This window comes from Zea mays, chromosome 2, assembly GCF_902167145.1.
Source record: "Zea mays cultivar B73 chromosome 2, Zm-B73-REFERENCE-NAM-5.0, whole genome shotgun sequence".
Lineage (NCBI taxonomy): Eukaryota > Viridiplantae > Streptophyta > Magnoliopsida > Poales > Poaceae > Zea > Zea mays.
The window spans coordinates 126,347,151-126,357,774 of NC_050097.1; the positions used below are offsets into that span (position 1 = coordinate 126,347,151).

The 10,624-nt window shown below is 39.8% G+C and overlaps 2 long non-coding RNA genes across 2 annotated transcripts; both read right to left on the reverse strand.

Annotated features, from left to right (window-relative positions):
* Positions 1–4,922: 4,922 nt before the first annotated feature.
* Positions 4,923–5,950, reverse strand: LOC118476353 (uncharacterized). Its single transcript, XR_004856319.1, has 4 exons — positions 5,891–5,950; positions 5,741–5,803; positions 5,594–5,665; positions 4,923–5,522 (listed from the first exon to the last, which is right to left on the reverse strand). It is a non-coding gene; the product is annotated as an uncharacterized lncRNA (long non-coding RNA).
* A 704-nt stretch (positions 5,951–6,654) lies between these two features.
* LOC118476354 (uncharacterized) lies at positions 6,655–7,259 on the reverse strand. The gene is made up of 3 exons (XR_004856320.1): positions 7,117–7,259; positions 6,839–7,039; positions 6,655–6,747 (listed from the first exon to the last, which is right to left on the reverse strand). It is a non-coding gene; the product is annotated as an uncharacterized lncRNA (long non-coding RNA).
* Positions 7,260–10,624: the final 3,365 nt, after the last annotated feature.

A 10,624-nucleotide genomic window follows, 5' to 3' on the forward strand; every position in this document is an offset into this window, starting at 1 on the left:
TAATATTTGCTGAACAAAGTGTATAGTATTTTTATAATTTTGGATGTAATATATAAGCTGCTTGTAACTCAATTCTTTACGATGCATGAAACTTTACATACATACCGTTTTTGAGCCTTCGGCGAAAAAACACCTTCCCTTCTTTTCATGCTTCGTGAAGGATATCCATATTTCGTAAAAACATCCAATCTCCGTAAAAACGTTATGCTTCGTAAGCAATAGATCTCCTTTTCATATTAGAGTTGACAAAGCGGTACTTCTTCAAAACTTATTTTGTGCCTTGGCACTGCTTCTTCGAAACAATCTCCGAAGATCAGCATTGTATCCCCTTCTTGTGCCATTGATGCAATATGATGTATGATGTTATGCCATGCAAATGATGTGATGATGTTATGCTATGGAAAATGATATTTGTGCCGAAGATACACACACATTTCCATAGTAGAGCACACAATCTTTTTGCCGTTTATTTTTCGGCTTCACCGCTTATTTTTCGGTGTATCAGCGCTGACTTTTCGCTGTAAGCCTCCCTTAGGAGCTTCTTCGCCTTTTACTTCGGCGGTATTCACGTTGACTTTTCGCGCTTCGCCTTATACTTCGGCGGAATCAGCGTTTATTTTTCGCTGTAAGCTCTGCATTCCCTTTGGAACGACTTTTGAGCAGAAAACTTACGCTGCGCTCCCTTAGGAATGACTTTTTGTAACTTCAGCAAACTTACACTGCGTTTCGTAGAACGACTTTTTTGTAGCTTTAGAGATACTTTCTGTAGCCATGAGCTCTCAAGAACGAGTTTCCATGCTTCGGCAACTTTTTGGATTTCGTAAGTCTGTGTATAAGATATATTTTCACTTATGGAAAAAACGAAGCTGTTACAAGAAATTGAAAACAACAAGAAAAACTTAGGCTTTCAATGATTGTTCCTTATTAAAAAGAAAAATGATGACGAATGCAAGAGCTATTTCAGCAGCAGGATATCTTCTAGTAGATGTGCTTCGACTCTGGTACAGTACTGTTGATTGTGCGAGCTTCGGACTCCTCTCTGAAGTCTCGTTGCTGATGAGTGTGTTGTCTCCCTTCTGGCTGCTGGCCTCGTTGTATTGGTGGTGGAGGTGGAAGTTGTTGCCAAGATGCCTGAGATTGGCTTGCCGAAGCAACAGAAGCTGCAGAATGGTTACCCACATACTCTGGAATGTACAGTGAGTGGTACGAAGCAGTATGCATAACTTGCTTCAGCTGGCTCTGTTGGGCTGTAGCTTCTGCTATCTCTTTTTGTTTCTTGATGGTGACATGGCACATCCTGGTGGTATGGCCCTTGTCCTCACCGCAGAATAGGCAATAAATTTTCCTAGGCTGATCCCCAAACCTTCCTCCGAAGCCCCTGGCGCCTCTGCCCCTTGGAGCTGGGGGCCGAGGATAGCTCTGTTGCTGCCCCGAAGCCTGGGAGGAATATTGCGGCCTCTGTTTTTGACTTCCCCTGTCGTCATTCTGAGTGGAATGAATTGATCTGACATGCCTAGGGTGGACTCTCCCTCTGAAGCCCCTGGTTATTTCGGAGAACCTATAAGCTTCCTCCCTTCTTTGATGAAAGTCATTATCAGCGCGGATGTATTCATCCATCTTCTGAAGCAATTTTTCCAAGGTCTGAGGGGGTTTCCTGGTGAAGTATTGGGCCGAAGGTCCTGGCCGAAGCCCCTTGATCATGGCCTTAATGACAATTTCATTGGGCACTGTTGGCGCTTGTGCCCTCAAACGCAAGAACCTTCGAACATACGCCTGAAGGTATTCCTCGTGATCCTACGTGCACTGGAACAAAGCTTGAGCAGTAACCGGCTTTGTCTGAAACCCTTGGAAACTAGTGATCAGCATGTCCTTCAGCTTCTGCCATGATGTGATTGTTCCTGGCCGAAGAGAGGAGTACCAGGTTTGTGCAACATTTTTGACTGCCATGACGAAAGATTTCGCCATGACTGTAGTGTTGCCACCATATGAAGATATGGTTGCTTCGTAGCTCATCAGAAATTGCTTTGGATCTGAGTGTCCGTCATACATGGGGAGCTAAGGTAGTTTGTAAGACGGGGGCCAAGGTGTAGCCTGCAGTTCTGCTGAGAGAGGAGAAGCATCATCAAAGGCAAAATTTCCATGATGGAAATCCTCATACCAGTCATCTTCGTTGACGAAGCCCTCTTGGTGAAGCTCTCTGTCTGGGGCCTTCGGTTTTGCTCATCTTGAGCAAGATGACGAACTTCTTCAGAGGCTTCGTCTATCTGCCTTTGCAGGTCAGCTAGCCGAGCCATCTTTTCCTTCTTCCTTTGCACTTGCTGATGAAGCATCTCCATATTCCTGATCTCTTGGTCCAAGTCGTCCTCCTGAGGCGTTGGACTGGTGGCTTTTCTCTTCTGGCTTCGGGCCTCTCGAAGAGAAAGGGTTTCCTGGTTCGGGTCCAGCGGCTGCAGAGCGGCAGTCCCTGTTGCTGAAGCTTTCTTTGGCGGCATGACGAAGGTCGATGCTTGCCGAAGGTGGTCGAAAGGGGTTCACCGGAGGTGGGCGCCAATGTTGGGGACTTGTCCTTAAATGCTATGAATGAAGAACAAGGCAACACAAAAATTGTTAAACGTTAAAAGTCCTTCGTCCTTCGAAGCATTATTTTCCTTGGAATATAATGAGTCTCGGACGAAGGTTATGAAGGGCACACCTTCATAAGTGCAACAAACGAAGAAGGATTCATACAAAGCATGAATAATAACATAAACACTTAAATATTATTATTATTTTATTTCTATTTATATTATTATGGAAAAATAGAACTGATAACAAATTACAAATGTACCTTCGGCTTAAAAGAAGGCAAAAGTACAAACGCGACGCAAAAGCCAATGCCAAGTCAGCGTGAACAGTACGGGAGTACTGTTCATCTATTTATAGGCACGGGACGCAACCCATGTAAAATTACACCTAGGCCCTTTACATTTGCTAATAACTCTATAGTAATTCATCGGGGTCTAGATAGCCTTTTCCCCTTTAAGTCGGTTTCCTTTTTCTGTCATTATGCCGAAGCTCTTTTGCGCACAGCTTCGGCTCTGTTCCATCCTTCGTTTCCCTTGTGCTTCTTCACACTGTGATTTTGACTCAAGTCCGAAGGGTCCAAGTCCGAAGGTACCTGCTCATGTATTATACTCCAGAAACATTGTTAAATCATGTTTTTGAGGACCTTCGGAAGCCGAAAGCCCCCAACAGAGGTCACCGGCGGCGAGGGGGACTGAACCTTAGATCTTTCTGCGACACTGTACCATCAGAACGACATTCAGAGCACCTGACAGAACGGTTTGCAGCGCCCAGATCTCCAATTTTCATGTGATAACTTGCTAATCCACCTTTAACAAAGTTGTGGTCCTATAATCTAGCTTTAATCTTGCTATAGCCACCATACTTCAATTCTCACTAAATCACACTCAAAATAGCCATCAAACTTGGTCCTAGTTCACTATCAATCTAGTTCAGAACTGTACTCGATTGACACACCAATTTCAGGTCTGTTTTTCTCCCACTTTCATGTAGCACTAGGGCTTACTTACTTAATAAAATTTGTTTTCCTTACATAGCTCTACAAGTTTGCTATATTGACCAAAAGCAAAATCCTCAAGAATTCTGAGATATGGGGTTCCAAAATTGACCGCATTCAGCTGAATTCAGACTTAGGCATATGGGGTTTCATGGGGTACCTTTTGCAAATAATTAAAAACTTCATCATTTGACTTGGAAATCCTAAAAAGTGAAAAGTACTTGATTTGTAATGTTTTAGTACTTTGATATTTGCATTTTGGCCCAAAAGTGCCCAAAATTTGCATCTACCCCCTAGGGTTTTAATTAGGGTTTCTAGGGTTTGTTTTTTGGGTTTTGGGCACATTATGTTTTTGGTGCCACCAAAGTCCATCAAATGTGATACCTTGTGGTCATTTCTCATGTCTTTTGATGTTTTAACTTATTTGGGCTTCACTTACATCCATAAGCCCTAATTTAGGGTTAAGCACTCTACCCTAGGGTTAATCACCCATCAGTCACATCATTACAACTTATTTGAATATTTTGCCTAGTGAATGCACTCTAGGTGTAACAAACACATGATATGCCAATGCTCATGATGTTATGCTCAAGTTTTAGTGTCACTAACACCAGAGGTGTTACAATTCCTAGACAGATCATACATTGTTTTTATTTAGTTCAAGTAATTCCTATAAAAAGCAACCTTGGCATAGAATATCCTATGACTACTGCCTACTTTACCAATGATATTGCAATGAGGACATAATTAAACAACCTATCCTATCACTGTTACTGCAACAATTAAGAATCATTCAAAACATACATAAAAAGTCCTAATTGCCCATTGTTCCTAAATGTAGAAGCACAAACAATTCATAGATGGATCTAATCACACAACATAACCATGCACCCTCATGTTAAAATCTGCAAGATTTCAAACATTGCAGTCGTTGCACACCCAGATTTGATCAGGAACAAATGTTGTTTAATTACCTAGTTATATGATAGCCCTGCAGCCAACATTAAAACCGAACCATCCTAATCCCAGAAAAACACATCATACCACAAGATGCAGAGTTTCACTAATAAGAATCAGGCAAGAATTCTCTCTAGAGCTAAAATCGGGCTAAATCTTTCGTTGCTGAGATTTAAAATCTGCAGATAAGGAAAGGCACAGGAGGGACCTTGGAGAGCTCAACAAGTGTAGTTCTATGCAACTCAGGGTTGCAAAGGTTGAGCACATTATCTCTAAAAGCAATTGGAATAGCATGTTGCTACCACATGTGGTTTGATCACTAGAAGCCACTAAATACAAATTGCTTCATGTTACATGGTGAAACTGAAAAGGGAATAATTCTTACCATGTCAAACCAAAGGGGAAAAGAAAGATACAGTAGTAGCATAGCTCATCGAAATGTAGGTTAAAAATGGATGTGATATGTTAAGATAACAACAATAAACATGTGTTTATGGGTTATTAAGATAGTATTCATAGCAGGGATTAGAGAATTAATCCTTTACAAAAAAGTGAGGAAAACAACTACATATATGCATTCTACATTCATTTAGTAACCCTGTCTACCTCATGATCTCCACATTATATTAAGTGGGCAAACACCAAAATTCCCAGATGAGTTGATCACTTACTACTAATACTTAACAAAATAATGAATATAAGATTAAATTATAGTTTATAATAGAAATACTAGAGAAAGCTTCATCTAAATCCATTTTTACCCAAGACAAACATCCAATGGTTACCATCAAACACAGGGTTACCCGCCACTGAACAAAGACAAAGAAAACTAACTTAGGTTAAAAGAATGAAATGTTGGCTGAATGCAGATTATTGAAGTATAATATGACTTGATAAGATAGGATTTATCTATGCATCAAAAGAGGGAATAAAGTTGACCTTTTGCAACATAGAACCTTTTTTTGCTTTGGTGTAATTTTCCATCTTGGGCTTTTGAGGCATTTGTCTACAGGTAACAATATAAAGTTATAATGGGAGGTTTGTAGAGTCTAGCCTTTAAGAGTATAGTTTACTAACCTTATCCTGAATTTTCGAACATTTGTATTGTGCCTGTAGTTCCTCATACTCATCATCTTCGTTTTCATCCCCCTATATAATTATTGGATGAATGGTAGCTTGAAAAAAATTAAATATAAGATGGAATTCATGGTAGCGCATTAATACCATTGTGTTATTCAGTTCATCAAGCATACTAGAATCTTCACTACGAAGTTGACAATAAATTCGCTGTTATAGGGAAAATAATATATATCAGTTTCAGATATATGTACGAAAAAATTTAGTAAACATATATAGTTTCATAGAGATACTTACTTTCCGTTTCATAGTATTGTGAACATCTTTTGGTGGCGATAAAGGAGCATCTACACATCCCTATAACAACACAAAAAAATATTAGATTAGAAAAAGCTAAGTAAATATATTGTTTAGTGACTAAGAAAATAGAGGTAATTGGATTTACATGTTGCCCTTTTTGTTGTTCCAAGGCATGCTGCAAATCTAGTATAGTATCATCTTGCTTCTGTACATGATTTTGAAGTTTTTCCAATTCAAGTCTTAGAGCTACTACATCTTCACTTGATGTTTCATCCCAAGTGGTTACATTTAGATTCTTCATACTCCTTGATGTCAAGGCGTCAAACACCTGTTTTGGATTTGGAACAAGGCCCAAACCATGCACATGACCAGGCTTTTCTGCTCCTAATATTTTGTTTAGTGCATCTCCTTCCCATGCAACCTTTCCATTACTAGTGTCTGCTAAATCAGGTTGTTGTGATAAAAGTGCCTTCAATTCACCCTTGCAAAAGAATTAAAGTGCTCAATAAACATCATGGAAGAAGTATTTGATTTGGAAAAAATGAAACATATTTTTGCAATTTATGTACCACATGTGCATTCCTGTTCTTGCTGATGTTAGACGTGTGGGTATGGATATACAAAACAGCCCTGTGAGGGTATTTCATTTCAGGATCATTTTCCCTCTGTAAACATGTAAATCAATATATATAACTGAGCTACTGCAATTATCTATTTCTAGCGAAGGAACATGTTCACAAATATATTTATAAAAGATATACCAAATCTTCTCTATTTCTAGCGAAGCTTTTTGTTCCAAATGTATGCACTGCCTTTCTTCTTGTACAATTTATCCTATTGGTCTCACTTAAATCCTACAAAGAAATAGTAAAAACAGGAACACAACAAAATAAGATGTTTCCTCAAATAAATCAGGAAATAATTACAGTGACTATGGTCATGTACCTGTGCTTTAGGGGTCATCCAATTATTGACAAAGGCAACCCACTGATCAGCTAGTACACCATCAGGAGCATTACTATTATTAGCATCTTGGTTCTTATGTGGGTAAAAAATGGATTTCAAATTGGACTTGTGTTGCCTCCATCTCTCTCCAATTGTTTGTAGTACCCATGTTTCCATGCGTGCAGGGTAAAGAAATCTCTTCTGCATAACCATTGGAACATATTTCTGAAAGTATTCTATTAATGAATAGCAATTGGAAAAGAAATGTGAAAGTTTACCTTTACTTGATTAAGAATGGCCTCCTTATTGATTTGTTTATTGTTCCTGTCTTTCTTTCCTATTAGTAGTCTCCAATCCTTGAAGCTTAAGCTACACAAGGAGCCATTCCTAGCAACCATGCCAAGGAATTTTGCAAGTACTCCTGCCTCCTCTCCAATAGGCTGGTTCAGCTCATTACAATTAACTACAATCCTATGGCCTCTTGGAATGTTCCAAACATTAATAAGTTTTGTCCTCCCACACCTTTTTACCTCTTCAACCTCATCTGTACAATTTAGCATTGCAAAAAATGATTGTAGTGATTAAAACATAACAGTTATAATTTTTTCATGACTAAAGATGCTTAATGTTTTCATATACCTGTTGCATTAGTCTCAATTTCCTCAACACCATCAAATTGGTCCTCTCCATTAATGTTTTTTGACATTGTTAAGTCTCCAAAAAACAACTTTCAGCATTGAAATTGACATATGTAAGTATCCATAAAGACAAGGTGCATTATTACAAGTACCGTGTGCATACCTTGGGACTAATTATCGCTTCCACTGTCTAATTGGTCTTCACCGGTACTTATGTTTTGTTTAGATGATGCAAATATTTTGTGAGAACTTTTTTCTCCAATATGGTCCTCAGACAAGTATTCATCATGACAATGAGTAATGCGTTGTTTCCTCCCCCGTGCCATTACCAGTTACCACATCACAATGACCTAAACTAAAAACACGCAAACAAGTTTTATACCAACATTTGAGGGATAGATACCTAATTACTATGCATTTTTAAACTATGTTGGTTATGTCCATCAATCAAATTTTTCAAGAACGATGCCATCTTACCAAGCTAGTGTGGATGAAGGCCGCTGGTGGGTTGGAGGCTGCCCGGACTTGAATATGTGGGCAGGATGGAGGCCGCTGACGCGGATGCAGGATGCTGGCAGGATGGAGGCCGCCAGCGCGAATGGAGGCCACCTGGACTTGAATATGCGGGCAAGATGGAGGTCTCCGGTGGGGATGGGACACCGACAGGATGGAAGGCTGCCAGCGCGGATGGAGGTCGCCGGCGTGGACGGAGGATCCCGGCGCGGATGGTGCCCGTTGGCCGGATGGAGAGTACCCACCGCCCTCTCTCTGCTTGTGCCCTCACGAATGAACAAATGAAGGGGAACATGGGAGATCGTGTGATATGTTTGGTGAAGTTTGGTATGTCTATGGAGGGTGGGCCCGTGGCAAAATGAATTGGAGGGATCCAAAACCACGGAGGAAAATATAGCAAAATAAATTGGAGGGAAATAAAATAATTGGAGGGAAACATGAATTAATACATTAATTATTTAATTAATTCATTTCACATTTTAAATATTTTGCTAAAAACAGATGGTGTAATTCAAAATAATTGAATTTTTAAATTTGAATAGTAATACAGGGATGAGGATTTATCAGGCCGAAGGGTATTGGATGATTTAATCCCAACCGTTCATCCATTGATCAACGGACAGATCATCACCTCCCCATCATCCTCCCTCCTTAGAACCCATGGCAGGTGAACACCCAACTAGCGCTTCAATGATTGAATTCCCCTTCAGAAAAGTGCCACCCGAAGAAGAGAACATGGCAAGCATAATAGGGCAGATTGTCACAACGACGACGTCTTCTGGATTTGTGGTATGGTCACGAGAGGATGACGACCCCGGTATTTTTGCACCCGAAGGGGGGAGTTGGGTGGCACCGGCCGTGATGCAGGGCGCGAGGAGTGTGGTGTTCAATCATGGATTGCGCGGAGTTCGTTCCTGGGAATGCGGTGCTGACGGTAGGGAGACAAATCCGACGACTGGGTCCCACTATCAATGGCGTCTATGAAAGGCAGACACATGGGGAGTGGACTAGGCAGCGACGCTGTCTGTCAGCGCTTCATGCCAAGTGGGCCGTGGCAAGAGTGCTGGGTCTTGTGGTCAAGGAGATCTACTCGGCCGGTAGGGGGATTTAGCCCAGCGACAACACTTCATTTTTTCCTTTTATATTTGGTGTAAAACACAAGACTGCCATTTTGTGGAAACATAAAATGCAACAAGAAGTATCATAAAATTTCGATTGAAAATCCATAAATCACGATGGTTATAGAATACACTTGTTTTGTGCATATTATGCCAAATTTATAAATTACAACCATATTTTGTCAGTATTGTTGCATCAAACACGACCAGTTGATAAAACTCCATAAACCAGCTTAGATTGAAGTCGACTAGCAGTTTTAATATTCCGGTAGCTAGGCCAGCAAGGTCAGTGGTCAACTTGTCTACATCAAGTGCTAATCTTTGGTCTACATTAATACTTTTACCTGACATCTCGAGTACTTGAAATCATACACCATTATAGCTTATTACCTTCAATCACCATAGTATTACCATAATGAGATGTGTAATCTTATTCGCACAGCTAGAATCATAGCATAACAAGATAATACAGGGCATGGACATACATAGGAAAGCACAAAAATGTCATTTGACCATAATTCTGACTGGACCACAATAAAGCAATGTAATTTAACAGAATATGGTCTCTGTACTCAAACACTGAAATGCTCTGTTCTTTCCTTTTAGAGATCACAAAATACTACAATTAATCAAGGACTTCCTTTCAGCATAAATTTAACTAAACTTGCTCATAGATCACTACAAACACTGAAATGCCAAGTTCTCTTTACTCAAGCACTAAAACATAGATAAATAAACATTGAAATATAGGGACACTGGAAATCTTCCCCTGGTATTGGATGACTTTTACATATAAGTGAGGGTGTGTTCAAGAGCTAAAGGACATGCTGTAAGATGAAATTGTGGAAATATAGAACACTTCTAGAAAGTTGAGCAATCTTGCAGATCATTATAGTGACTCAGTGAGGGTGTGTTCAGGAGATAAAGTTTGATCCATACCATTTGTATCCAGAGGATGATCCATTTTGTCATTATGCATATAATGAACAACAATATGCACATGATTATGAAGTGGATTTGGGTAAGATCTAGGACTATCATATGTAATGAATTAGACGAGGTTAATAACAATACAACTCTTGTTGTATGTGTATGACCACATGATGGTTTATGTGTATCTATGAACTGAATTGTGTGAACTTCAGCATGTGTGTATGATCTGAATTGAAGTGATCCTTTTATGTGAACATGTGTGTATGATCAGCCTGTGTGAACTTCAGCATGTGTGTATGAAAATGTGTTTGTAGTTGTCCATAACTGAAAGTGTATGTGTGTTGCTGGTTTCAGTCTGTTTCTTTCAGTCTGAACTAAAATTGGGTTGTTGTGCTCTGGCAGTTTCCGTCTTCAGTTTTAACTTTAGTTTGTTTGTGCACTGAAACTGAATTTTCAGTTCGACACCACATAAACTGAATCCAGAACAGAAGACAGTCTGTTTGTGCACTTGAACAAAAACAAATTTAGTTGTTCTTTCAGCTTGAATGAAGCAATAAGTCGTGGTCCATTGGAGTAAATCCCAT